This window comes from Tenrec ecaudatus, chromosome 3, assembly GCF_050624435.1.
Source record: "Tenrec ecaudatus isolate mTenEca1 chromosome 3, mTenEca1.hap1, whole genome shotgun sequence".
Taxonomy (NCBI): Eukaryota; Metazoa; Chordata; class Mammalia; order Afrosoricida; family Tenrecidae; genus Tenrec; species Tenrec ecaudatus.
In genome coordinates this window covers 183,274,184-183,299,291 of record NC_134532.1, presented here as the reverse complement: position 1 = coordinate 183,299,291, position 25,108 = coordinate 183,274,184, and the positions used below count along the sequence as shown (strand labels likewise).

At 44.2% G+C, this 25,108-nt stretch overlaps 1 non-coding gene across 1 annotated transcript; it reads left to right on the top strand.

Moving 5' to 3' along the window:
- The first annotated feature begins 19,906 nt into the window (after nt 1-19,906).
- LOC142444156 (small nucleolar RNA SNORA1) lies at nt 19,907-20,037 on the top strand. Its single transcript, XR_012783814.1, has one exon. It is a non-coding gene; the product is annotated as a small nucleolar RNA SNORA1 (small nucleolar RNA).
- Nucleotides 20,038-25,108: the final 5,071 nt, after the last annotated feature.

The following is a 25,108-nucleotide window of genomic DNA, read 5'->3' as shown; positions in this document are numbered from 1 at the left end:
GTTGAACAACGAAGTCTCATCCCGACCGCACCACGGATGATCTTGGACCCTTGACGTAATCTCTCTGGACTTCAGATCCTTTATCTGTTAAAAAAAAAAAAAGTGTCCCAATAGGACCTGCTTCACCGCGTGGTGGCGGGAGACCGTGTTCAAATAGAGTGCTCAGAGCAGTTCCTGGCACGAGGGGAGGACTCTGGAAGCATTAGCTGTTACTATGAAGACTACTGGCTCTGAGATCAGTGTATAAAGATGGATCATACTCTAGAAAGTCTCACAAATAGTTGAAAGATAGGGCTTATAAAATTTTAACTTTATCATTTAAAAATAGATAAAGTGTGTAGTGTAAGCAGGTAGGTCAGTAGGTAGACCGCTAGGCTGACAGATAAATGTACGTAGTAGATAGCTAGTTACTGCCAATTGAGTGTAACTCATGCCAGCGATGATAGTGGGGTTTCCTGTCAACTTGCCTGGGCCAGCATTCCCCCATAGTACGATGTAGCGTACTGTCATCAGCTCCAGGACGCATCTTCTGTGAAGCAGCCAGCAGCTGTGGCAAGAGTAAGGAAGAGTACCACCTCTTCATCTAGCCCAGCGGCTCTCGTCCTGTGGGTCGTGACCTCTTTGGGGGTCCCACAACCCTTTCACAGGGGTCGCCTAAGACCATCGGAAAACCCATATTTCTGACAGTCTTAGAAACCCAGACACTGCTCCTCCATCTGTCTCCAGGCAGGTCCACCCACATGCAGATATGTCTATATACAAGTACCCGGCATGGAGACTTGCCCATGCTACACCACGCTTCAAGACAAAATTTCATTTATTTCTTACTAGAAATAAATATTTCACCATGTATAATTACATATTGTTTTGTGATTAATCATTATGCTTTATGTTCAGCTTGTAACAATGAAAATACATCCTGCACATCAGATATTTATATGATGATTCATAACAGCAGCAACATGACAGTTATGAAGTAGCAATGAAAATGATTTTATGATTAGGGGTCACCACAATATGAGGAACTGTATGAAAGGGTCGAGTTATTAGGAAGGTTGAGAACCACTGATCTAGCCAGTCTTGATACAATTGAGGGAGGTTTTGTTAGGTAGCAAAATAAGGGGTCCTTCCTTTCCATGCCTAGGGCCCCCTACTGGAAGTTGGAAGCCGATGAAGGATAAAGTGCATGTGCCAATTCAGGCCCTTGAGCCAGGTGGGCGGTGCTCCTGGGTGGGCCCAATGAGGCCAGGTGGCTTTAATTCAGCCAACGGAGTCGACCAGTCCCATGGACCACACCTCCCAGCAGAAGACCCCAAATGGCTGGAACCTGGAGGCCCCCACCCTCTTTTCCAGCTGCTACTTGGTCTGCTCGCTCTGCCTGCCGGGCCTGCGATCTCTCTCTGTGGCCTTGGGCCACCTCGTGTAGGTGTGCAGTGTCATGAGGGTGCTGTGTTCAGAAGCAGCTTCTGTCCTTATAAAAACCCACTTGGATCACAAACCAGGCTTCAACGTGAATTCTTTCTCATGGGAAGCCAAGGACGGAGGTATTTCCCACCCGAGAAACCTAACAGTTTCATTCAGGATGTGGCCTATTCCTAGTGTAGGTTGACAGTGTGTTTGTGGCTGTTACATATTCTTCTGTCAACTTGTGAAGGGGTGGAGTCTAGCCTGTCAATCAGGTTGCAGCTTGATGACCTCATTTGGAGGCCGAAGGAGATAAATAGCTGACTGTAGTCCAGATACACTTTCTGTTTGGTGTTCCTGATGACAAGACACATAGAGCTATGCTAGAGCCCTGGAGCTGGAGGAGTCACATGGAGACCCACGCCAGCACTGAGATGCTTACACCGCCACTGGATCCATAAGACTTTCCATCCACTGACCTGTGATCTCCCTGCATTTGGCGTCATTGTATGTGTTTCGTGAGTCTGAAGAGGAATTTATAGATTGATATCAAACATATGGGCTAATATCAGACTTATAGACTTGATCTGGTCTGGGCTGGGATGTTTTCTCAATATTCAATTGCTCTTGTATATAAAGCTCTTTCTTATCCACATATGATTGTCTGGGAATTTGTTTCTCAACACTGTACACAGTGTTGAAGGAACTCACATCTGGGGCTGGATCTGGATCTTCTTCGACCACCTGACGTACTGCCTGCCCATCCCAGGAGCCATCAGCTAATTGTCAATTATGGATTCATTCAGGTGATCTCTGATTCATTCAGCTCCTCATCCACCAGGCTGTGGACTTCCTGCTTCATCTGCCTGCTTCCTGTGCATCAGCCCCTGCAGCTGGAAAGTCAGAAGAAGCCTCCAACTCACATCTGAGCCACTAACTTGAACTTAGCCACTTCTACAACCATGCGAACCATTTCCTGATCTAAGTCTCTTTCTATATCCAAGCACGTGCAAGCGTCACTGGTTTTGCTTCTCTGGAGAATCCAGCTTAACACACCAACCCGAAGGACAACGAAGCAAAGCATTATTCTTCATGCATCATCCTCACGATCACCAGCATGTTCAAGTACATAGTTGCAGTTCCTGTACCAATCAGTCTACCTGAGGATCTCCTTCACTGTTGATGGTCTTCTACTTCACCAGACATGATGTCTGGTTCTTCCGATAGCATGCCAAAAGCAACCGAGTCAAATAACGTTCTGTTGTGATCTGTATAGTTTTCATTGGCTAATTTTCAGAAGTAGCTCACCATGGTTTCCTCTTATTCTGTCTTTGTCTGGAATCTACACTGAACCAGCTGTAACCCCAATGGTATGTGAAATTCCAGCAGCATGGTCACCATCATCCAAGCAACATGCAAGTAATTGCAGAATGACAAACCAACAGCAGGTGGACATCATTCAGAATAGCCTAAAAATATAGTATTCAAGAATAAATCCAACAAAAGGCATGGGTGATCTTTAAGAAAAAATTGGTAAAATTTGACTGAATGTAATTAAAGATGATTCAAACAATGAACTATTCCAGGTTCATGAAGAAGTTTCATTATCTTGAAGATCTTTATTCTCAACAGGTTGCTGTTAGATGCCAGGAAGTCAGTTTCTACCCTTAGTGACCCTCTGTACAGCAGAACAAAACACTGTTCAGTCCTGCACCATGCTCTCCATGGTCATGTTCAAGCCCATGGTTGCAGCCATTGTGTCAATCCATCCCACTGAGGGTCTTCCTCTTTTTCATTGACCCTCAATTTTACCAAGCATAATCTTCTCCAGGGACTGATCTCTCCAGACAACGTGCTCAAAGTACATGAGAAAAGTGTCAACATCTGTGCATCCAAGGAGCGCTATGGCTGTACGTCTTCCAGGACAGAATTGCTCATTCCTCTGGCAGTCTTTGGAGCCATCTGTATTCTCTGCCAGCATCATAGAGGGATCCAATTCTTCTGCACATTTCCTTATTCACTGTCCAGGTGTCCTATGCATATGATATGATGGACAATACCACAGTTGAGATCAGGCACTCCTCAGTCCCAAAGTGACAAATTAATTTTTTAACAATTTACTTTTTAATACTTTAAAGAGCACTTGGGCAGCAGATTGCCCAACCCAATCCTATCATTTCATTTGTTGACAGCCACCAGCTACTTCCATGACTGTTAATTGTGAAAGTGTGCTGAGGTAAAATTAAAATCTTGAATTTTCAATCTTTGTTCCTTCATCATGTCTATGGGCCCAATGTTGGGATGTGTTTTTTTTAACATTGACTTGCTCTATAAAGTCACGTACTGAAGGCTGTAGCCATTGATTTTCGTCTGCAAGTGCTCCGACTGCGTCTATCTCTCAACAAGTAGACTTGTGTCCTCCACATGTGGGGGGTTGCTAAGGAACCTTCCTCTAGTCCTGATGCTGTGCTTTTCATCGAGCTCAGTTCCTCAGAACAGTTGCTCAGCAGGCAGATGGAATAAGTATGGTCAACCCTGACACACACTCGTCCTGATTTTAAACTATGCAGTACCCGCCTGTTCTACTCGAAAGACTGCCTCTTGGTCTATGTTCAGGTTCTGCATGAGCAGAGTTAAGTGTTCCGAGATTCCCATTCCTCTCAATGTTATCGATAACTTTTTATGACTCCCACACTGCACCTTTGCACAGTCAATGAAACATGTAAACATCCTCTGGTATTCTCGGTTTTCAGTCAAAATCTACTAATGTCAACACTGATATCCCTTGTTTTGAATTGCTGGCAGCTCCCTGTCAGTTTACTGCTGTAATATTATTTGAACCATCATCAGCTAAATTTTACTTGTACGTGATTATAATGCTAGTGTTAAATAATATCTGCATTCTGTTGAGTTGCCTTTCTTTGGAATGGACTGAGATATGGATCATTTCTAGTTGGCCAAATATTCCAAATTTCTTGGTATAGGTGAGTGAATGCCTCCAGTGCGGGACCTTTTTTTTGGTGGCGGGACCTTGCAGGTGGCACATGTCAATTCCTGGAGCCTTCTTTCCTCTAACCCCTTAGTGAAGGCCCTGAGTGGACTTCTTCCTTGAGAACCCACCCTAGGCTTGTGAGCACATGCTACCTGTTGAAGTGGTTCCGTGTCACCTGTTATCTTTAGTACAGTGACTCTGTCTATCCTTGCATCTCATTTTGATACCTCCCGCACTGCTCAAGAGTTTGCCCAGAGAATCCTCCCAAACGACCACTCAAAGCTTGAATTTTCTCCGCATTTCTTTCTGTTTCGGAAAGGCTGAACACGTTCTTCCTCTTGGCTTTCTAACCTTTGTACCTCTTGGCTTTCTAATCCTTTATTTTATTTTCTCAAACAGTCCTTTGAAATGTTCTGTTCTACTCTTTTATTTCAGCTCTGAAATCTCTTCACCCCAGATGGCCTTTCTGGTACTGGAAATACCGACAGCGTGGCTTCTGAAAACCGACAGACGGATTCTCACATAGTAATCTTTAATTCAAAGAAATTCCGAACAAAATACTGATTGATTTTTAGTGTGTCTGTGTGGGACTTGAAAGACTATTCTGACCAGAGTTCAAAGAGTGAACAATAACTCAGACCATTTTGAAGAATCAGGTGAAAGGCTTTCTGTATCTGATATAAAAATATATATTAAAGATAAAGTCATTGAGAAAGTAGGGTGTCGGCACGCAGGCTGATGAGTACAACAAAGAGAATGAAGTCCAGAAAGATACCTGCATTTACAGAAAGTTGACACATGGCAAAGATGTCCCTGCGGCTCACTGAGACTCTGAAAATGAATCAGTCAATGACGCCGGCAACAGCTGGTCATCCATTTTCAAACACTCAAAATTGGATTCTTGCCTCACTCATACTCTGGAGTAAAGACTGCAGTTTGACAAGAAAAATAAATCAAGAGATATTTTTGATGATCCTAAGACAGAAATGTGTCTCATCAACAAAACTCCCGAAGTACCAAGCAGTAAAGAAAACCCCAATACGTTTGACTATGTTGAGATTGGCTGCAGGGCAAGCACTGGGTGGCTGACCTTTAAGGTCAGTAATTCAAACTCTCCTACTGTGCAGGGGAAAGCTGGGGCTGTCCACTGCCCTAAAGAACACCAATCTTGAAAATCATATTTACAGGGCCCCAGTGAGCCAGAATCAGCTCGATGGCTGGGTGTTTGGAGGACTTTATTGCTCTCTGGTGAATCAAGGTAGGGTTGGAGTACTGTTCCCAAGTTTGCATCCACTCCACAGAACGGAATAGTCGGTGTATGCCCTTTTCACTGGATTTTGCAGTGTTGGAAGAAAAACGGGGCTTTCCCATAAAGAGTTACCATCCCCAAACTATTAGGACCATCAATGAAGGAATTGTGACAAGCCTGAGAACATGGGCGCAGGGAATACATAGGCTATCAGAAAGAGGGAAGGACACAAACCCAGATGAGGCACAAATTGACAAGTGGGATATACTGAAGATAAAACACCCATGTACATTAAAAAAATTCACTAACAGAGAGTAAAAAGAGAGCCCACAGGCTGGGAACACATCTTCAGCAATGACACACCAGACAAAGGCCTTATTACTAAAATCTACAGTACTATGCTAGCTTCCAAAAAGAAAAGAAAAAAATAAAATGAATTGCCCACTGAGGAGGTGGGCAAAGGACCTGAACAGAAGTTTCACAAAGGCAGAAATCTGAATAGCCAATAAACATGTGAGAAAATGTTCCTGATCATTAGCCATAAGAGAAATGCAAATGAAAACAACTATGAAATACCATTTAATACCCTCAAAGATAGCCCAACTAAAAAAGTCAGAAAGTACCAAGTGTTGGAGGGGCTGTGGTGAGATAGGAACTCTCATCCACTGCTGGTGGATCTGTAGGTATGTACAGCCATTATGGAAATTGATTTGGTGATATCTAAAAAAGATGGAAATCAAACTACCATATGACCCAGCAACCCCCCTACTGAGCATATACCCATAAGAGGCAGGAAACAAACCACGGCCAGACATCTGTGCTCCAATGTTCATTGCGGCACAGTTCACAGTCGCAAGGAGTTGGAAACAACCCAAATTTCCATCAATGGATGAATGGATTAAAAAACTGTGGTACATATATACTAAAAGCAGTGATGAATGCACGAAGCACATTGTCTCATGGGAAGAACTGGAGGAAATCATGCTAAGCGATATAAGCCAAGCACAGAAGGACAAGTACAACATGAGTCCGCTGACGTAAGCTTAAAAATGCAAAAGGGACATAGGGAAAAAACTACTGTATACAAACATTCCTGGGGTGAGGTCCAGGTGGTATGGCAGGGGCAAGACCCAATCCAGGGATACATATGGTAGCTAACTAGAAAGGAGGGGGAAAGAAAAAAAAAAGGCATGGGTAGCAGAAGAATAGGACACTAAAGGAGAGGGAGGGAGGAACAAGATTTCAACCCAGTGTGCCAAGACATGAATGCAATGAAGCAGGGAACCAATAGAGAGGTCTGTGGGGCCGGCCCCCATACCAACTAGGTGGAAATCTCCCCTCCTCCCAGAAGAATACACATCAGAGGATAATACTGAAGCTGAAGCTCAGGGAGAGGAGCACTCTGATCAGAGCACACGGGAGCAAACAAAGAGGGAAGGATACAGTTTGGAACACATCCTGGCCCCCTAATTCCCAAGGACATTCCTGCTCAGAGCAGCCAATGCACAGAGAGGACCATAGGGCCGGCCCCACCACCAGACAAGACCATCCTCACTGACCCATAGTGCTTCTAGGGACAACACTGGAGGCACCGTGGGGGAATTATGCCCGATCAGACCCACCACCCAGGGCGAAACACTAAGGGAGTGCAACACAACAGCAAGGGGAGCAAAGTAATGAAGTCCCCGGGGAATACCAAAAATAGACTTTGGGGCCAGAGTGTGGCACCCCATCAGACTCAACTGGAAAACACTTCTAAAGGTAAACAAACAGACCTTGAACTATTTACAGGCTTTTCTTTCTTTTTTTGTCATCTTTTTTTTATCTTGTTTTGGTTTGCTCTGTCTTTTGGGGGTGCTTATTATTGTCTCTGCATATCTATCTAGATAAGATAGGCAGGATAAACTATCCAGAGGTGAAAACAATAGGACACATAGTTCCTGGGGGGCGGGGGAAATTGGGGAACACAGGAGAGGGGGAGGCAGGAGAAAGGTACTGGGTGTTAACAAACCGAGGGACAAGGGAACAACAAGTGATCTAAAATTGATGGTGGACGAAGGTTTAGGAGGCCTGGTAGGGCTTGATCAAGGGCAATGTAACCGAGAGGAATTACTGAAACCCGAATGAAGGCTGAGCATGATAGTAGGACAAACGGAAAGTAAAAGGAAATAGAGGAAAGAGGTAGGAGTCAAAGCGCATTTATAGAGGTATAAATACAGGCATGTACATACGTAAATGTATTTATATATGATGATGGGGAAATTGATCTATGTGCATATATTTATAGGTTTAGTATTAAGGTAGCAGATGGACAGTGGGCCTCTACTCAAGTACTCCCTCAATGCAAGAACACTTTATTATATTAACCTGGCATTCCATGATGCTCACCTTCCTGACATGATTGCTGAAAACAAAGCGGGTGCATAAGCAAATGTGGTGAAGAAAGCTGATGGTGCCCGGCTATCAAAAGAAATAGTGTTGAGGTTTTAAAAGCTTGAAGATAAACAAGTGGCTATCTAGCTGAGAAGCAACAAAGCCCACATGGAAGAAGCACACCAACCTGTGTGCTCAGGAGGTGTCGATGGGATGAGCTATCAGGCATCAAAGACCCAGAACAAAAAAAAATCATGTCATTGTGAATGAGGGGCAGCACGGAATGGAGACGCAAAGCCCATCTGTAGACAACTGGACACCCCCTTACAGAAGGGTCTTGGGGAGGAGATGAGCCAGTCAATGTGCAGTATAGCACTGATGAAACATATAAGTTTCCTCTAGTTCTTTAATGCTACCTCCCCACCATTATCATGATCCCAATTCTACCCTATAGATCTGGCTAGATCAGAGGATGTACACTGGGAAAGATAAGAGCTGGTAACACAGGGAATCCAGGAAAGATAAACCCTTCAAGACCAATAATGAGAGTAGGGATACTAGGAGGGTAAAGGGAAGATGGGGGAGGAAGGGAGAATTGATCACAATTATCTCCATATAACCCCCTCCCTGGGGGACAGACAACAGAAAAGTGGGTGAAGGGAGACATTGGTCAGTGTAAGACATAACAAAATAGTAATAATTTATAAATTATCAGTTTCATGAGGGAAGGAGGGAAGGAGGAGAAAATGAGGAACTGATACCAAGGGCTCAAGTAGATAGAAAATATTTTGAAAATTATGATGGCAACAAATGTAAAAATGTGCTTGACAATGGATGTATGTAAGGATTGTGATAAGAGTTGTACAGGCCCCCAATAAAAAAAAAATTTTTTTAAAAGGAAGACTAGCCACCAGTGTGTGCTTATTTAGCCAACTCGGTCATTTTGATTCCTGCAGTAACATCTTGCTTGGTTTGAGAGAACTCAGTTATTTCCCAGTGTGTAGGACTTTACTCTGCATTCCACTGACTTCACCAAAGTCATGTTTCCCAGGGAGGGGCCTCCTTCGCCACTAGCCGGCCTCCCGGCGGGTCTCCTCTCTAAGCCGTCATTCTCCGCTGGCAGCACTGAAGAGAAGAGAAATCGTCCGACTAAACCTCGGGGGATGAGAACTGGGTGGCAGCAAGCAGGTTGGTTGAAGTTAGATTTCACTTCAAAAACCAAGATAAGCAGAAAGGCCTTTTTATTCCAGAAAACCAGATGGGCATCACTGGAGGCAGTTTTAATTGGGGAATAAACCAAGCAGATGTGCTTTAGGAGACGTCACCTTCCTACATAGAAAACAGAAGCGGGAGGCTGGCTATGGCTATGTTTGTCTCTCCAGAGTAGCTTTCTATGCCAGCAGCGAGTGGAACCAGGGACAGGTCACCTTACTTCTCTGAAGTCAGGTTTTCCATCTGCTACAAAGCATGGGAGGTCTGATTCTATTCATTTTTAGAGACCAGGCGTAAGCCTGGGTGTTCAGAACAGTAGGGGTGTCATCGGTGAAGACTTGGGTGATATTTCACACTGGGGGGGGGGGGGGATTACCAGCCTGGGGTGGTGATCCCTTGTGAGTGTCGGAGCTTTAGCAAGAGGTCCCTAACATCTCTATATGCCCATACAACGGTCTGAGGTGAAATAGAGAACAAGTCTTATACATCTGCCCCACATATTCATATATACACGATTATATATATTACATTGGGTAAATCTGCACACAAGAGTGTTGAAAAGCAAGGACGTTACTGTGGGGGCTGAGATGCGCCTGACCCAAGCTCTGGTATTCTCAATCGCCTCCTATGCACGTAGACGTTGGACATTGTATATAGAAGACTGAAGAGGAACGGATGAATTTGCATTGTGGTGCCAGCGAAGTCCCGTGGATTTCCTAAAGGACAAACAAGTCTGTCTTGGAAGATGCACGGCTGGGGTGCTCTAGTGGCAAGGCTGAAGAGACTTTGTGTTACATGCTTTGGACGTGTTGGCAGGAGAGACTAGTCCCTGGAAAAAGACATTGTGTTTGATGAAGGAGAGGGACAGTGGGAAAGAGGCAGCCCTCCGTGAGATGGATTGTTCCCGCGGCTCCAGCAGTGGGCTCAGGCATGGGAACAATGGAGCGGGTGACGCACAACGGGCAGGGTTTCCTTCTGTTGCGAAGAGGGTCACTATGGGCTGGAACTGACTCGGCGCTTGACAACAACAAAACCACAGTTATAAGTTTTGGGACTCAACTAGGTGCAAATTCATTTTCAAGAGTGACTCAGAAACCAGTTGCTACTGGGACAATTCCGAATCATGACGATTCATGTGTGTCAGAATCTAACTACGATCCATGGGATTTCAACGGCTGATTTTTAAAAAGTGGGATTTTCCTCCATTGTTTCTCCGGGTGACTTTCTACCTTTCCAATAGCAGTCTCGTGCACTGACTATTTGCTCCACACAGAGAGTTCTCTGGTGCGAAGGGCTTCTGACTACTAATCTTCTGACAAACAAAGGTTTTCCTCAGCCAACAAATACTACAAACAAAATTACTGTCCTACAAACTGGAGTTGCCATAGCACCTCCCTCAATGAATCGATGTGGCGTTTGAAAGGCTAAGTGCACACAGGTTCTTAGAACAATGCCCAGAACGCACAGCGGATGCTCCGTACCTGCAATCCTTGACCTTGACGGTGGGAGCCACTCACCTGGCTGAGCTCTAAAAGCACACTCTGTGCCTCCAAGTTCGGATGGCTGTATACATTTTATAAAATGTCTTGTGAAGGAGAAAGAAAGTCTTGGGGATTTTTTTTTATCCTGCTTTGTCCACGGCCGAAGCCCAGGAGCTGTTCTTCTAAGTTTGGGCAGAAGAAAGCTCTAGAAAAGGTTCGTATCTCCTCAGTGGACAGTGTGGCCGGGCTCGGAGGTCTTCAGCCCTTGTGTGGCAATCATCTGTCGCTTCTAGTGGACACACGCCTGGGGCCCCAGACAGCGTTCTCACCGGAAATCTCAACAGCAACTACTAAAGCGACCACCAGGTGGCTCTGTGATGTAAAAACTACACAGCAAGACCTCCGTTTTTAAAGCCTTCTTTCCCAGGTTTCTCAAATTTATTTAATTACTTAATTTATTTTGTCTCAAGACGAACTTAATTTTTTTATGAAGAATTAAATTTCTGGGTAAAACAATGCAAGCTTATCATTAGAAGACTCTCATGTTACATAATAAAAACATTCAAGATTAGTAAAGTGACAGATCATTTGGGGATTTATCCTCATTTTACTGTTTATACAAACTCTTTTTTTTTGCCTCAGAGACTAATATATCTCAAAATTATTATCCACTTAAATATATTTTACCTTAAAGAATTCACAATTAGCTTTCGATGTTCAAACAGTACATTAGAAATGGAATGTTTATAAATATCAGCAATAAAAACCACTTTGTTACATGAGTGTAACATGAGCACATCACAAACTGGCTTTTGAATAGAATGCTGATATGGTTTACTATTTCTGTTTTTTTTCCTTTTTTTATTAAATAATTTTTATTGGGGGCTTTTACATTTCTATCACAATCCATACATTCATCCATTGTGTCAAGCACATTTGCACATATGCTGCCATCATCATTTTCAAAGCATTTTTTGTCTATTTGAACCCCTTATATCAGCTCATCATTTCCCCCTTCCCTCCCCTACCTCCTTCCATCATGAACCCCTGGTAAGTTATAGATTATTATTTTCATATCTACCATCACCCTCTGTCACCCTTCACCCACGTTTCTGTTGTTTGTCCCCCTGGTAGGGGTTATAAATCGATCCTTGTGATTGATTCCCCCTTTCTTCCTCCACCCTCCCCTTATCCTCCTGGTATCTCTACTCTCATTGTTGGCCCCGAGGGGTTTATCTATCCTGGATTCCCTGTACTGTGGGCTCTTATCTGTAGCAGTGTGCATGTTCTGGTCTGATCCAATATGTAAGGTAGAACTGAGGTCATGATAGTTGGGGGGGGGGGTGGAGAGCATTAAAGAACTAGAGGAAAGTTGTATGTTTCATTGGTGCTATACTGCACCCTGACTGGTTTGTCTCTTCCTGTGGCCCTTCTGTAAGGGACTGTCCAATTGTCTACAGATGGGCTCCCACTCCATGCCCCCTCCCCTTCACATTTATATGATTTTGTTCTGGGTCTTAGATGCCTGATACCCGGTCCCATCGACACCTCATGATCACACAGGCTGGTGTGCTCTTCCATGTGGTCTTTGTTGCTTCTCAGCTACATGGCCACTTGTTTATCTTAAGCCTTTAAGACCCCAGATGCTATATCTTTTGATAACCAGGCACCATCAGCTTTCTTCACCACATTTGCTTATGCACCCGTTTTGTCTTCAGAAATCATGTCAGGAAGGTGAGCACCTTGGAATGCCAGTTTAACAGAACAAAGTGTTCTTGCATTGAGGGTATACTTGAGTAGAGACCTACTGTCCATCTGCTACCTTAATACTAAATCTATAAATATGTACTCATAGATCTATTTCCCTATTATTAAATATAAATATATTTACATATGTACACACCTGTATTTAGACCTCTATAAATGCCCTTTGCCTCCTAGTTCTTTCCTCTATTCCCTTTTACTTTCCTCCTGTCCCACCATCATGTTCAGCCTTCATTTGGGTTTAGTAATTCCTCGCTGTTATATTGCCCTTGATTAAGCCGCACTAGGCATCCTACGCCCTTCTCTCCATCGATTTTAGTTCACTTGTTGATCCCGTGTCCCTGAGTTGGTTGACGCCACCCCCCTTCCTATTCCCACCTCCCCTTCTCCCATGACCCCCTGGAATCATTGGTCCCATTGTTTTCATCTCCAAATTGTTTATCCTGCCTATCTTATCTAGATAGACATGGAGAGACATTAATAAGTGAAAAACCCAGGTAAAGCCAAACAAAACAACAAAAGAAACAAAACCAACAAAACAAAAACAAAATAACAACAACAAAAAGAAAGTCAACGGCAAAAAAATGACCGTCAGGAGCACTTTCCAGTTGAGTCTGATGGGGTGCCACACTCTGTCCCCAAAGTCTATTTTTGGTATTCCCCGAGGATTTCATCGCTTTGCTCCCCTTGCTGCCCTGTGGAATGCCCTAGTATTTTGCCCCAGTGTGATGGGATCATCACGGGCACAATTCCAGCACTCTGTCTCCAGTGCTGTCCCCCATAGCGCTATGGTTCAGTGAGGGACGTCTTGTCTCGTGGGGCCAGCCCTATGGTTCTCTCTGTGCATTGTCTGCTTTGAGGAGGGATGTGGTCCTTGGGACTTGGTGGGCCAGGATGTGTTCCCCTCACTCTCCATCCCTTCTCAAATTTATTTAATGTGACTGAATCTTGTGAAAATGGAGAATTTGGCTCAGTAGATCTGGGATGAGTTCTGAAATTCTAACAAGTTCCTAGATGCAAGGTTTTATCTAGAATATGTGTGAGTGTGTGTGTGTAAACACACACATATATAGGATATATATATATATATATATATATATATATATATATATATATATATATATATATATATATATCACTCACTGACATCGACTCAATGCTGACCCATAGCAACCCTATAGGACAGGGTATAAATGTCCCTGTGAGCTTCCGAGAATGTAATGCTTTATGGGAGTAGAAAGCCTTGTCTTTCTCCCAAGGAGTGGCTGGTGGCTTTGAACTGTTGACCTTGTGGACTTGTAAAGGTGACACCCAACTTGTAAAGGTGACACCACCAGGCCTTTGTATATTTCCCTCCAGGTATAAGAGGCAGTCTAAGCTGGTGACATGGTCAATCCTCCCATAAGGTCCCTGTTACAACAAAACCCTAGAAAATGAGGGAGTCGGATATAGATGGCCGTATCAGAGCCCTGAGCATTAAAGGCAAGACTGGAGACTCAGAGCGAGTGCCCAGTGGAGGGAGGGGCTGTGTAAAAACAGTGGGCATAGGGATCGTCAGTCCCCTGCAGGGACAACCTGCTCGCAGCATCCCCAAAGGAAGGTCTCAACATCTGGTTAGTGACTGCTTCCCCATGTCCAGGGTCAGGTAGCACTGCCACCTCATCCTCTGCACCCCTTCAAGCCTCCTCCACCCTACCCAACCCAAGCTAGGCCTATGGTTCTATGGTGCCTCTACTCCCCTCTACCATCCCTCAGACACATGATTGAAGTCCAACAGAAGTCCAACAGCACTCACCACTACCGTGCCCTGAAAGGCAGCAGTCCACAGGCCAGTACCTGCTCCTTAGGTCAGCCACCCATGACAGGGTCCACGGACTGGTGGCACCAGCCTCTCCACCCAGCCACTGCCACCAGGGTCCCATAGAACAGCAGTGCCCACTCCACTGCTTAGCCATCGGCATCAGGGCCCAGGGAATCCTGGCCCTCTCTCTCCTGCCAGGATCCATCCAATCACACCAGGCCAGGATCTAGCAGTATCTTCTCCGTCCAGCCACGCATGCTGGAGATTAGTGGACAAGCAGAGTCCTCTCTCGTGTCCACACTGACTGAGGCATGGTCTAGTGGCACCCTCTCTTCAGCCCATGTACCCAGGCTGGAGGCCAGCAGACCAGCATCACCAGATTTTAAGTCCAGCTACACACACCCGAGCATGCAGATGGAAGGCACCTTTTTCTCCACTTGGTCAAGGCTTCTCTCTTCCACCCAGCCAACTGGATCGGGGCCCTGAGGACCAGTGACTCCCACCCCCTAGGCCCAGCTGCCCACTCTGGAGGCCAAAGCACTGAGTGTGCGTTTACTCCCTCCCAAGTACTGCTGCCAGGAACCAGGAATGGGGCGTGCCCACTTGCAAACTCAGCCTGCTGCATCAGGGCAGCAGACTAATGGTGTCCTGGCAGCACAGCAGCCCTGCATTGTACTCTAGAGGATGGGAGCACGCTCTCCTAGCAGCACCCCGGGGACTGGTGACATCCTTTCCACCTCCCCATCTGCACTGGCCCCACCTTGAAACTGGAGGCTTATGCCTGCTCTGAGCACCCCTGAGTGGCCCTATTCACCCAGAAGTGTTCTTGAGAGTTTCCCTACTAGCCACCTGGCGATCCATGTCCTAGGCACCCCTGCCCTGCCCTGCCCATTTGATAACTGGTCACACACACACACACACACACACACACACACACACACACACACCACTCAATCCAGCCACCAATGAGAACATTCCCTGAACCCACTCCAGGGGACCAGCTGGAGAGCAGTGAAAATTAGCTGGTGACACATTGTAGCCATCTTGAACCTTTGCAACCAGTATCTCTTCCAAATAGATCAATTCCACTTGCCTAGGACAGCACCAGCATCCACACCTGGCTGGTGACCACAAGGTGTAATCCTCCCCTTGTTCCCACACTCTCCTGGTGACCAGAAGCCTAGCTAGTCCTCCCCTTCACCCACATGGTAGCCAGTGACCAACATGTGTCTGGAAGCATGTCCACTCCTGCTCCTCAGATCAGCAGATTGTGCAGGGCCAGACCATCTTTGGGCAGGCAGAAGCTCCTTCCAGAATCAGCTGCCCTGTGCCCAGCTGCCTTCATCAAAATAAAAAGAGGGAAACCATAAAGATTTGGTAAACATTAAAATAGGAATGAAGAATATGACAAGAAAATAAAAAAACAAAATGAACTCAGCACAGAAAAATATGAGTAACAGAGAAACCAGCAAACACACCTATAAAACACAGACACAGCAAAATAACAGAAATAAATTCAGACCTATCAATTGTTATACCAAATGCAATTAAATGCACCAGTCAAGAGACAGGGAGTATTATCATGCATGAGAAAACAAGACACACCAATATTCTGAGAAACAATTCAAACACAAATATAAAAATAGACTGAAAACCAAAGGATGAAATAATATATATATTGCATTAATGATTATCAAAAAGACCAGGATTGAGAATATTAGTTTCTGATAAAATAGATTTTAGAAAGTGACCATCGCAGAAAAAGAAGGACATTATTAATGAATAAAGGTTCACTTGAACAAGAGGAAATCAACATAATAATATCTATGCACACAGTGAAATAGTTTAAAAAAACAAATAAAACTCTCACAGAATCAAAGAAAAAAACATAACTCTAAAATAATAGCAGGAGAATTTAACATACCACCTGTGATGAAGGACAGAACAACTAGAAAGAAAAGACACAGATCAAAAAACACAATCCACCAACTTGCCTTCATAGACTTACATAAAGCACTCCATTCTACAACAGAACAATATACATTCTTTTCCAGCACACAGGGTACATTCTGCAGAATAGACCATAAGTTAGGTCATTCAGGAAGAAATCCAAGTTGCACTGAAGACACTGGTGAAAAATAAGACTCCAGGAATTGAAGAGTTACCAACTGATGTTTCAAAAACTGATATAGCACTGGAAACACTCACTGGTCTGTGCCAGAAGATTGGGTCAATCATTTAGAAGAGATCCATATTTGTGCCCATTCCAAAGAAAATTGATGGCAAGGATGATGTAGAATGCCTGGTGGGGGTTGATCAGGTGCAATGTAGCTAGAGGAATTATTGAAAACCAAATGAAGGTTGAACATGACAGTGGGAAAAGAGGAAAATAAAAGGAAATCGAGAAAAGATGTAGGAGGCAAAGGACATTTATAGAGGTATAAATATAGGCACATGCACATGTAAATATATTAATATATAACAATAGGGACATAGATCTATGTATATATATGTATGTGTTAAGTATTAAGGTATCAGGCAGACATCTGGCCTCTACTCAAGTACTCCCTCAACACAAGAACACGTTCTGATAGTTGAAGACAAAAATGGGTGCATAAGCAAATGTAGTGAAGAAAGCTGATGGTACCTGGCTATTAAAAGTTATAGCAGGTGTAGTTCTTAAAGGCTTGAAGGTAAACAAGCAGCCGTCTATCTTGGAAGCAAGAAAGCCCACATAGATGGAGAAGCACACCAGCCTGTGTGATCATAAGGTATTGACAGACATCAGAAGACCCAAAGCAAACAATCATATTGATGCCAATGAGGGGGTCAGAATGGAGACTCAAAGGCATCTGTAGACAACTGGACATCCCCTCACAGAAGGATCACTGGAAGGGATGAGTCAGCCAGGGTGCAGAATAGCACCAATGAAACACAACATTCCTCTACTTCCTTATTGCTTCCTTTCCCCCACTATCATGACCCCAGTTCTACCTTACACATCCGACTAGACCAGAGCATGTGCACTGGCACACTTAAGAACTCTTAACACATGGAATCCAGGACAGATAATCCCTTCAGGAACAATATTAGGAGTAGTAATACCATAAACAGTAGGGGGAAGGTATGGGGAGAAAGGAGGAACCGATTGTGATGATCAACATATTACCCCTAAGCCCCAAGGCTGACAAACAACAGAAACATGGGTGAAGGGTTACAGTGGACAGTGTAAGATATGAAAATAATAATTTATAATTTATCAAGGATTCATGAGGGTGGAAGGATGGAGAAGGGAGGGAAAAAAGAGCTGATACCAAGGGCTCAAGTAGAAGGAAAATGTTGTGAAAATGATGATGGCAACTTATGTTCACATGTGCTTGATGCAGTGGATGAATGGACTCTTATAAGAGCTGGAAGGGTCCCCAATAAAATGATTACAAATAATAATAATAATAAATAGCCCCCCCACACACACCAAAATAAATAAATAAAAGAAGAGTCTTGTGGATCCAATGGCAGTGGAAGCACCATAGGACTGACGCGGGTCTCTGCTGCATGCCTCATTAGGGTGGCTCCACATGACTTGTCAACAGAACAGTGAAGCAGAGAGTGTGTCCCACCTCGTCCCACCTCCTGGGAGAAAGAGAGGAAGTTCTCAGAATATCCTCATGAGAAGGCCATGTCCACAAGAAGACGTCATCAGTCTGTGACCTGATTGACAGGCTAGACTCCACCCCTACACTTATTTATCAAGTTGACATGAGATTACATAACTACCACACAAGTTAGTGTTACAAACCAAAATCCTCACACAGGACCAATTGAAAACATTATGGTAAATGGAGTAGAACTTGAAGTTGTCAAGGATTTCATTTCCCTTGGATCCATTGTCAGTGCTCATGAAACAGTAGGAAATCAAAGGATGTATTGCACTGGGTGATTCTGCCCCACATGACTTCTTCGAAGTGTTAAAGAGCTCAGATGTCAGTTTGAGGTTTAAGCTGATCCTGATCCCAGCCATGGTATTTTCAATGGCCTCATTCATATGCACGTGAAAGTTGGACAATTAATTAAGAAGGTTGCTGAAGAATTGATATATTTGACTTATGGTGTTGGTGAGTAGTATTGAAAGCACTGAAACCATGGGCTGCCAGAGGGACAAGCAAAGAGGTTTTGGAAGAAGTACAGCCAGGACACCTCTTGAAGCAAAGGTAGTGAGACTGTGTCTTATGTGCTTTGAACTTGTTTTCAAAAGAGATGATTCTCTGGAAAATGATATTATGCATGTTAAAGTAGAGGGGCAGAGAAACAGAGGCATATCCTCATGGCATGGTCTGAATCTGTATCTACAACAATAGGCTCAAAGCTAGCAACAATTGCTAGGACTGGGCAGTGTTTCATTCTGTTGTATCTATGGTCATTATGAATTGGAGTCTACTGAATGGTACCTAAGAACAACATAGAAAGCTGATCTCTGAGGAAGAGTCGATGCTTATTAAATGGGGGCAGAAGCAAGCGCTTTAACAACTAGCACTGGCAGAACTGGATATGCAGTCGCAGAAAAATAATTCCAGACCCTTACCTCACACCATACACTAAAACAAACTGAAAATGGATCATAGACTTAAATGAAAAACCTAAACTAATAAAGATCATGGTAGAAATACTGGATCAACACTAGGGGTCTGTGTTAGTCTGGGTACCTTAGAGAAACAAATCCACAGAAACTCATGTATAAGTCAGAGAGAGTTTATATAAAGGTTAAGTGCACATCAAGAAAACATCCCTACCCAGTGCTGCCCAAGCCCACAAGTCCAACATTAACCCATTAACCCATATGTCCAACACCAATCCACAGAATCCTCCTCTTACTCACAAAACAGATGCAATGACCGCTGACTGCAGGTGGAAAGCCAAGTCAGTGAATGTGTAAGCATCTCAGCGCTGTCAGGGGTCTCCACGTGGCTGCTCCAGCACCCAGGGCTGCATCGGGGTAGGTCCATGCGGCTTCTCCTCAGGAATGTCTTGCAGGAAGTCAGCCTTACAGCTGAAGTAGGGAATGGCTAAGGCAGCTGCCCCCTGGTCCGACCATCAGAAAGCAAGAGACCAGAGAACTAGAAAGGTGAGGCTCACCAAGCCATTTATCTCTCCGCCCTTCAATTAACCCCACATGTGTTTATCAGCCAGGTTGGCACAATGAACTTAATCTATATCAGGATCCTGGTATACAGCATAGACTATCAAACATAACTAAAGTTGCACAAACAGCAGAAGATGAATTAAATACATGGGACTTGCTAAAAGTTAAACTTATGCTCATCAAAAGACTTCATCGAAAGGAGAACAAGAACCTGCAGTCTGGGGAGGACACAGCAATCACATATCTGACAAGGAGTAAGTCTAAGATGTATGGGAAACGCTGGCACCTCAACAACAAAAAGGGACGCAATCCCGTTTAAAAATGCATAAAGGACACGAACAGCCCCTCAACCAAGAGGGCATTCAGGGAGTCAACAACTACATGTGGAAATGCTCAAGATCATTAACCCTTAGAGAGATGCCAATCAACTAACAATGAACTACTACCCCACGTTGGCAATTAGAGCAATGATTAAAAACAAACAAACTGCAGCCTCAGTCTGTGAAAGTGGGCACAGCTGATCATGGTGTCGAGACGGACAGTTGGGGCTGAAAGGATGACAAGTTTTGCTTCCATCACTGTGGATTAATTGCAGTGGTGACAATGAGACCTGTAACACTTTAAAAAACAAAAACAAAAAACTACAAATGCAAGTAAGGGTCTAGAGCAGTAGTTCTCAACCTGTGAGTCGCGACCCCTTTTGGATTGGAATGTCCCTTTCACAGGGGTCGCCAAAGACCATCGGAAAACACATGTTTCTGATGGTCTTAGGAAACTAGACACCGCTCCCCTATCCATCTCCAGGTGGGTCCACCCTCATGCAGATAAACCCACATAAGCATATCCAGCGTGAAGACTGATACCCATGATACACCATGCTTCAAGACAAATATTTATTTGTCAGAAATAAATATTTCACAATATATAATTACGTATTCTTTTGTGATTAATCAGTATGCTTTAATTATGTTCAACTTGTAAGGATGAAAATACATCCTGCACATCAGATATTTATAATATGATTCATAACAGTAGCAAAATGACAGTTACAAAGTAGCAATGAAAATAATTTTATGATTAGGGGTCACTATAAGATGAGGACTGTATTGAAGGGTCAAGGCATTAGGAAGAGTGAGAATCACTGGTGTAAAGGGATTAGAACTCTGATATTCTGGTAGGATTGTGAAATGGCACAATCACCACCATGTGGGAAATTGCAGCCATGTGGTGTTTCTTTAAGAAGTTAGAAATAGGGATATCATATGATCTAGAATCTCATTACTATTTACAGAAGCATATGCACACCCATATTCACCTTAGCACTATTATCGAGAGCAAAAAAAGTTGGAAAGAACTATCAGTGCCGACCATCGAACGAGGACGAATGGATGAACAAACTCTGGTACATACGCCCAATGGCACACTACACATTACTAAGGAATAACTGGAATCCACCAAACATCCCATAAAAGATTAATCTGAAGGACATCATGTTAAATGAAGCTAGGCAACAAGAAAAGAATAAAGATTGCGATGAGAGCACAGGATAAACAGGTTTAGACACAGAACTAGTCCGTGACGGGAGGGCAGGGAAATCACGGCCTGGAGGAGAGACACATCATAACTTGGGCGAAGGCAGAGGCAATCAGCCACAGGGAGCTCAGCACCACACAGCCCAGCAAGAGGAGGCAAACAAGAGTAAGAGACAACCATGGCACATGCTAATGCACACACAACCTATACGCAGGAACAGTAATAATAATAACGTACAAGTGGATCCTAAAGCAGACCCCCGTTCAGCTATAAGTTTGTCATGCTGTAGTGGCTTTTCTAGTGCGACAACACTGGAAGCGATGCCGCCAGTCTGTCGACTGCCGCAGGATCACCCACGGTGAACGAGCTGCAAAGGCGCTTTCAGACTTAGAACAGACTAGGACGAAGGAAGAGGCCGTCCGTTTCTGGAAAAGCAGCCACTGAAAACCTATTGAACAGCAGCAGAAAAGTGTCTATTTGAACACTATTAGGTTGGCCGCAATAATGGACTGACCCACGACAATATATGTGAGAACAGTGTAGGGCCAGGCTGTGTTTCCTTGCATTGAACACGGTCACAATGGGTCAGAGCTGACTTAATGGTACCTAATAACAAAAAACATAGGTAGTTATGCAACATTAACAGATGTGGCCTGCGTCTGGGACTATACTCAGAGTAAACATGAAGGAATTTTAAAAGTTCGTTATTTGAAAAATTCATTTTTAATGGACTTTTTGAAGCCGCTTGCTTTGGCAGAGGACATTTGGACTCTCATATTATTTGCTGCAGATAGATCCCTGTACAGAGGCCAGGCTAGGAGAACCTCTTGGTCATAAGCAAATGCTTTCCGTCATTGCACTTGGGGTCTCAGGACTAGAGTTTTTGGGGGACATCTAAGTTAACTGGCACAATGTCGCCCACAAAAATATTGTTCTATATCCGACTTCCACCACGTGTCTGTCAATTTGTCACACCGTGGTGGTTTGTGTGTTGGAAGCTATGTCACTGGTATTTCAAATGCCAGCAGGGTCACCCTAAAATGAAGAATGGAAATTTCAGAACTTTTCATTGTGTTTGGGAAAATTTGTACATGGATCAGGGGCAGTTGTGTGAACAGAACAAAGGAATACCACGTTCAAAATCAGGAAAGGCGTGTGTCAGGGCTGTATTATCTCACCTCGCCTCATCAGAGAAGCTAGGTTATATGAAGAAGAATGTGGCATCAGGATTGGAGGGAGGCTTATTAACAACCTGTGATAAGCAGATGACACAGCTTGCTTGCTGAAAGTGAGGAGGACTTGAAGCACTTGCTGAGGAAGATCATGGACTGCAGCCTTCAGTGTGATGGGACTCAATGTAAGCAAGACCCAAATCCTCACAACTTGACCAACATGTAACATCATGATAAACGGAGAAAACTTTGAAGTTGTCAAGGATTTTGTGTTGCTTGGACCCACAATCAAAGCTCACGGAAGCAGCAGTCAAGAGATCAAAAGCCATATGGCATGAGATAAACCTGCTGCACAAGATCTCTTTAGAGTATTGAAGAGCAAGGTTGTTACTTTGAGGACTAAGGTGTGCCTGACCCAAGTCATGGCATTGCTACCTGTGCATATGAAAGTTGGACACTGCATAAAGTAGATGGAAGAAGAATGGATACGTTTGAATTGTGTTGCTGGAGAAGACCGTTCAGAGTTCACAGACTGCTAAAAGGACAGACTGGTCTGTGTTGGAAGAAGCATGGCCAGAGGGCTCTTTAGAAACAAGGCTGGGGAGACTTTGTCTTACAGACTATGGACATATTGTCAGGCGAGACTTGGTAAAGGGGAAGGGCAGTGAAGAGAGGAAGGTCCTCAGCCAGAAGGATTGACACAGTACTGGCATCAGTGGGCTCAGGCGTAGGAACAATTGTGAGGATGGCGCAGGACTGTGCTGGGTTGTATTCTGTTGTGTATAAGGTTGCTATGGGTTGGAACGGACTCAATGGCACCTGACGACAACAACATCATATCCTACTTGGGGGAATAACAACTCAGGTTTTAATAGCTTGAGAGTGGCCATCCAAGATGTAACTATCGGTCTCTCACTTTCTATAGCAAAGGAGACTGAGGAAAATCAAAGATGCCTGGGATCAATTAGTTCAAATAAGTACTAGACCAGGAGAGCCACAGGCTCCTCTAACCTGAGGCCAGAAGAACCAAGGGGCCTTTGTTTACCCCTACTGATCACTCTGATCGGGATCACAGAGGAAGATCCTGAGCAAAATAGGAGAAAAATGTAGTGCAAATTTTGAAATCATAAGAAAGAGCAGACTTACAGGTCTCAGAGAAACTGCTGGACACACAAGACTATGGCCCACAGGCAGCCTTCAAACTTTTTAACTGAATCCCTCCCAGGTGGCACTTTCCAGCTGAACTATTCAGGTCTTTAAAGGGAGCAATAGCACCTACGAAGAACATACTGCTTGGATCAACCATTCATTTCCTAAGGGCAGCCCAGAAGACAAGTTCAGAATGCAGAAAGGGGCAGAAATGGAGGAGGAATGAAAACAGGGCGCTCCAGCAAGGAATAGGAAGCGTGCTGTTGGATTGAGGAAGCTACAACTTTTTTGTCCCCACCCTCACCCCCAAAAGGTGTATAAATTGTTGAATGGGAAACAAATGGGCTCCGTAAATCACAACAAAATGTTCAAAACGGGAAATAACATTAGAAAAACGGGGAAATCAGATACCCAGTTGCCTTAGCCTGTTCTAATGCCTGGTGACAGCTTGTGTTCCCATCTCTGACCAGTACCAGTGTATATCCTCTGGTCTAGCTGGATTTGTAGGGTAGAATTGGGGTCATGATAATGGGGGGGGGGGAAGCATAAAAGAACTAGAGGAAAGTTATACGTCACCATGTGTGTCACCGTACAACTGCTCCACAGAGTTGTCAGGAGTCGACCAGCAGACATTTCTTTTGGGGCACCTCTGGGTGCAGCCAAACCTCCAACCTTTTAGTCGGCAGCCATGCACATCACCTCAGGCATCCAGCTAGAGTATCTCTTTCAGCGATTCGCTACAGTTATTGATTCTGCACCGGAGTGAACATGAAAAACAGCCCCATTCTATTCTTTCAGGAGGTAGTACAGAGGAAGAAGAAAAAGAAACAAAAATCAAAACTGAAACCCCAAACTCTCAGAGGGGCTTTCTTTTTTGTTGTTTATTTGTTGTTTTTTATATAAATCATTTTATTGGGGGCTCATACAACTCATCACAATCCATACATCCATCCATGGTGTCAAGCACATTTGTATATTTGTTGTCCTCATCAGTCTCAAAACATTTACTTTCTACATGAGCCCTTGGTATCAGCTCCTCATTTTTTCCTTCCTCCCTCACAAATTCTTGATAATTTATAAATTATTATTATTTTTCCATGTCTTACACTGTCCGATGTTTCCCTTCACCCACTCTTCTACGGTCTGTCCCCAAGGGAGGGGGTTATATATAGATCCTTTCTCCTCCACCTTCCCCTTCCCCTCCCGGTATCTCTACTCTCATTATTGGTCCTGAGAGGTTTATCTGTCCTGGATTCCCTGGATTTCCATCTCTGATCTGTACCTGTGTACATCCTCTCGTCTAGCTGGATTTGTAAGGTAGAATTGAGATCATGATAGTGGTGGGGAGGAAGCATTTAAGAACTAGAGGAAAGTTATATGTCTCATTGGTGCTACCCTGCACCCTGGCTGGCCCTGCAGCCTCCCAAATCTCCTGCATTGCTGCTCTCTGAAGGCTGACTGCGTGGGGGTGGGGGGTGTGGGGGTGCAGCCTAGGTCACTGGGAGCTGTGGAGAACACAGCTGGATCAGACTCGATCTTTCTTTTACCTCCTCTGGCTCAAGAGCTCAGAGTTTACAAAGAGTCTACCCCAGAGTTTACAAAGACTAAGAGGACAAACGTCTCAGTAAATATTCTATCATACACATTCTCTCTTTTCCAAAGCAACAGACAGTGTCACCGTCGCCGTCGTTACCCATTCCAACCCCCAAGAGCCAACTCAGGGTTTCTGGAAGAGTCCACAAAGAACCAAGCTGAGACTTGAAGAACTAGAATAACAGGAAGAAATGCTTGGCTAGTGATGTTATTCTTGCATGCACCCTCAGGATCTATTTTCGTAT